This window comes from Capsicum annuum, chromosome 8, assembly GCF_002878395.1.
Source record: "Capsicum annuum cultivar UCD-10X-F1 chromosome 8, UCD10Xv1.1, whole genome shotgun sequence".
NCBI classification, from domain to species: domain Eukaryota; kingdom Viridiplantae; phylum Streptophyta; class Magnoliopsida; order Solanales; family Solanaceae; genus Capsicum; species Capsicum annuum.
In genome coordinates, this window is record NC_061118.1 from 162,006,400 (window position 1) to 162,012,051 (window position 5,652).

Genomic DNA, 5,652 nt, shown 5'->3' on the forward strand with positions numbered 1-5,652 from the left:
ATACGTAATAATCATTAATCAATAAACTTAATTAAAGTTAATATACTGTTATTTTAGGAATAAAATACTCTCTAACTTTAGTAAATGATATCCCCCAAAATACTCCCTATTGAAGTTTTTACCTAGAAAAATTCAAGTGTTTGCCTAAAAAATGAGTAACCCTGATATTTGGTTATTGATAAATTTAAATGTACCACTTTAAAGTATACCCTATTAATTAACTGGCAAAAGTATTTAGTTTTACAATTATTTATGCATTGATATTTAACTGTTGCTACTATTTACAGGAAAACAACAAATACCAAACTACAAATTATGTTAAACTTTTAAAAAACTATATGCCCTCTGTTTCATATTAGTTGGCATGTTTCATTTTCTTAAAGTTAATTTGACTAATTTTTAAAGCTGATGTCTATTGGCTACTAATATTACTGCACTGTAAGACTTGGTCTTATTCCTATAACATTCATATTATCATTTTTTTCGTCCAACTTGTGCTTGTTTTTCTTGTAATTTTGGAGTTAACCCCATGATAGTTGCAGAATGTTATGATAAGAATCTCCTACTTATTCTAAATCTACTACAAAGAGATTCTTTAAGCAGCAAAAATTAGGTTCAGATGGAGGGTACCTATGGAGAAGTTTGCACAACTCAATATCCTTGAAATTTTCATTTAAATATGATTTGAATAGTGGTATAAAAAGTTAGTACAGATATATACCAGAGAAGTTCTGTTGTTTCTCTTGTTTTTGTTTCTCTTCTCTATTATTATTGTTGTTGTTCTTGTGTAGATGGAAAATGAAGATCGTACATAGATGTATATGTAATAACCCGTATTTTCGTGCTAAAATTCTAACCGTCGATCTTACACGTCTAAGCTCTAATCCAAATGATTTGAATGTGAATACAAGTTTCATGATCATTATCCTAGTCTATGGAGTAATTTAGAGGTGAAAAATGTTCATAGCAATGACCTAGAACAAAGTTGAGCTAAGACCAATTGATTTATCTGAAGTTTGACATTTGATTCTACAAGGATCAACTTCAAACGTGTATATCTCTTAATATACATGGAATTTTTCATTCCAAGACCTATCAAATTGTAGATAATTGAATTATCTTTCCAATGATATCAATTTCGCAAAAATCCGATACCCGAGCAAAGAGTTATGCCTATTTTTATGAGAGACAGTAAGGGTATGCGATTGGTGAGTGAAGAACCAAATCAAGTTTTGAGAATTAGATTGTGATACATGTCAATAATGAGTTATGATGAGATAGTGATCCCTTCTTACTCCAGAGTATTCCTTGGATTTCAGTCATTACAACACCAAATCCATCACTTGCTTGACAAATCCATGCCACAGGCCTATGCTTATACCTATCATGTGTGCTCAAGCCCATTCTCAGCTTCTAGCAAGCATGTAACAGCTTTACTCTGTGATTCGAGTTATCTCTTATTAATCTATGAACTCCAGTCTTATGTTGAATAGCTCATGATAAGTATAAACTCATGTTTCAGAGTATGACCAGTTTTTAAACTTATGATACTAGTGAAGTTCGCATTATATCATGCATGTCCTCATCTTAGATTTCTTTAATGAATCTATGCCTTTGATATTTTATTCCTCAGGACAAAGATAAGTGTTAATGTTATGTATTGTAGTTTTCGTGCTTCTGGTTCATATGTGTTAGCCCTTCAGTGACCTCTTCCTATGTTAAGATAGTGGTGATGATAGTAGATAAGCAATGGTTTATATGTGAGAGAGTTGATGACCCTCATTAAGAAATATCATTTATGATTTTCTATCTAAGGCTAAAGTGTGAAGTAAGATTGAGGCCAAATATTTGATACATGTCATGGTTAGTTAGAAATTGTGTGTGTGTTTTTAAGAATAGTACAAGAAAATTGTTGTTGATAAAGGTTTAGAGAATATACGAAGTATGCCTTTAGGGGTATTTGGCTTAAAGTTATATGTGATTTTTAATGATAGGATTGAATGTCATGTTGGGTGTAAGATGATGAATGCAATATGCACTAGTGAATCCATATCAAGAGTTTTAAATTAGTCATTGAAGTGGTAAGTCATGTTATGCTTAGGGTGTGAGCTCTAAGAAGATATAGAATATTTAACCTTGTGGTTTAGACTAGTATTGTGGTTTGGCATGTTGTATCTTGTGATTTAGTGTTAGGCTTGATCATTGTGAGGGAACTTAGTTTAGTTTAGACCTTACTAGAAAGATTTCGCAGTGCCAATATGAGAATTATAAGTTGAATCGAATGAGTATGGTATTTAAGGGGAATAATATAGTTGAGAGAGCATTTGAGAAGTGATGCTAAGCTTGAAAGTAAGAAGTTGCGTTGCCTACAGCCTAGTAATCCTATCCTAGTTTATGAGTTATATAATTATATTCCATGATATAGAGTTATATCAATGTTGTAATTTCTTAGTCAAATGTCTTGTTCAGAGCATACCCAAAATTCTTTGCTCCCTAATGTCAATAGAACTTCGTAGAAAAGTGCTGATGAAATACTTTATTTGAGTATGGGTAGTCAGTATGATCCAGTCCATAGAGCCTTTAATCTAGTTTAGCAAGCACGGAGATAAGCTCCTATAGATTCTTAATTTTCCAGCTAGTCTTACTATCCGCAGTCTTATACGTATGTACATTCCAAGAGGCAATATATTTGTGTCCAATTAAATTATGAATTCAACTCAGTTCATGCATCAGTTTCAGTTTCAGATATTAAGTCAAGATTCAGTTCGTAAGTATCCTGTGTATTATCACAGTTTCTTCCTAGTATTTTCATCAAATTATTATCATTCGGGGACGAACGATCCCAAGAGGGGGATGTTGTAATACCCCAAGTTTTTATGTCATAAACCTCTCATCCATTCTCATGAGATCAGATCCAGTACAAAGTAATGGTTACTCATAAGTTGACACTCTCATTTCTATCTTAGCCATATTATTATTTTCATTAGAATTCAGGCACATGCAGTTCGGTTCAGTGAATCATTATGTTTGAGATTCAGTGATTCAGTTTGTATCAGTTGTACAAGTTAGCTTAAAGACTGAGATTCCTCTGTGTTTCAGCTTAATAATCCACATTCGAGGACGAATGTTCCCAATGGGGAGATAATGTAATAACCTGTATTTTTGTGCTAAAATTCTAACCGTAGATCTTACGCGTCTAAGCTCTAATACAAATTAGTTGAATGTGAATACAAGTTTTATGATCATTATCCTAGTTTATGGAGTAGTTTAGGGGTGAAAAATGTTCATAGCAATGACCTAGAATAAAGTTGAGCTAAGACCAATTGATTCATCCGAAGTTTGACATTTGATTCTACAAGTGTCAACTTCAAACGTGTATATCTCTTAATATACATGCAATTTTTCATCCCAAGACCTATCAAATTGTAGATAATTGAATTATCTTTCCAACTATATCAATTTCGCAAAAATCCGATACCCGAGCGAAGAGTTATGCCCATTTTCATGAGAGATAGTAAGGGTATGCGATTGGTTAGGCGCCGCCCAACCAAACTTAGGTGATTGGTTAGGCGCCGCCCAGCTTGGCTTGTGCGGTTACTTGGGCGGTGCCTAAGTCAGTTTCAAGTGCCAAAAACACCCCTATATATGTCTATAACACGGGATTAAACTCCCATAACACCAAAATAAATTTACTTTCTCTCAAAATCACCAAGAACATTCATTAGGGTTTCAACCTAAAAATTCAAATATCTCAAGATTCAAGCATGAGTTTTCAATAATTCTTCGAGATTCGGAATCCCCATTCCGAGGGCTACAAGAAACACTCAATATTTTCACGAATAGAGTCCCAAGGTCAAGAGTTCATTCAAAGCTTCAAGTTTAAGGTATGTGGAGATTTTCAACAAGAACACTCTTTCGTTCTTGTGCCCAAATTGATTTTTCTTTTATGAATATACATGATTTTACATGTTTTGATATGAATTTGAGGCATGAATTTATACCCTATATGGTTTTACATGAGATTATGATACTCTCTATGTTTTGGAAGTTGAATTGAATGAGAATGATGACATTTTTGTATATAAAGCTGAATTTTTCAGATTTTAAAGTAAGTTATATATATTCATGATGAAAAGCATGAATCTTGAGAAAATTTAATATGATTTTGATGTATGAGACCTTGATTCCTAATTGGGATTGTACTTTGAGAAATTATGTGCTATAAGCACAATGCGATTTGAATCCCAAAGCTAATTTTCTTTACCAAGATGTATGATTATAAAGCTGAAATTTTAAGTTTTAAGTGATTATTTTTGTGCTTATGTCATAAAGTATGAAACTTTGGAAGGTTTTATGGTGATATTGATGTATGGGTTTTTGGAACCCTATTTGATATTATTATTTTGAGAAAATCATGTGTTATAAACACCTTGAGTTTAAATAATTTGAGATGGTAAAGAATCTTTGACCTTTTGATCGTAAAAAGGGTTGTTTTTGAAACCGAGATGAGAAAAGAAATCCACTTTTATTGATTTATTATGAAAGGGGTAGCATGATGGCTCCCGTTGTGAATTGTTGAAATATTTATTAGTGGATTTTCTTTTGAAAAGATCTGAGCTAAGTTCGGGAGTAGTCTTTAGCACCGAGCGAGAGGTATAGTAGGATTGGTACTTCCCTAGAACTACGTGCCCCCATAGGTTGTGAACCTGAGGCTGATTTATATAGTGATCACTAGTGTTTGGATTGATGATTTAAGGTCCTACTCCGATGGAAAGGATAGGACAGCTCTCCCCAACGTGGGTTGAACGTTGGACTCCATGTAGCTCACATGGTTTATGTCGGTTGTAAGAGATTCCCAATGTGTGTGTGTGCATTCTCCTATCTAATATAAAAAAGTCTTAGTCTTCTATCTGAGATGAAAACATATTTGTTTGAAAGATAGAGTTTGAGAAAGTCATTATTTTTGAAAAATTTAATGAACATATATTCCAAAGAGAATTGTTATGGGATTTGATTGCTTTGATGATTTGGAATCGAGATGGAAGTGAATTGAGATTTATTATGATGACTCACATTTTTCACCTGATATATTTTACTCTCTTATGATTATGATGATTTTAATTCGAGCTAAGTGAGTCATTTATGTCAGCATGCATAATTTTATAAACTGTGATGATATTAAGATATTATTTTATATATGCATTGCACCCCCATATGCTCGGTACACTTCCATGGTACTGACCCACATATTCGTATGTGGGCTACATTTTCTCAGAATATAGGTACAAGGTATAGTGTACATCTTCAGATCCAGTCAGTTCGCGGCATCCAGTCAGCAGGTGATGAGTCCTTTTGATTCAAGGGCTTGAGTTAGTTATACAATTCAAGAAGTGTTGTATTTTCTTTATTTAGTCGTATTGAGTTGGGTTAGTCGGGAGTCATAACCCGGCTACCTACAGTCAGTACTAGTAGAGGCTTCATAGACAGTCAGTAGAAGTTGATGTATTCTATTTCAGTTTTGGTTGTAAAGGCAGAATTGTAATCCTATAAAATTCCATTGTTGTATCGATCAGATTCAGAAAAGAGTTAATTTCTGTTGATTTGTATGGATTTATATTTTTATTTAGTTGCTTATGAGTTATGCCAGTAGAA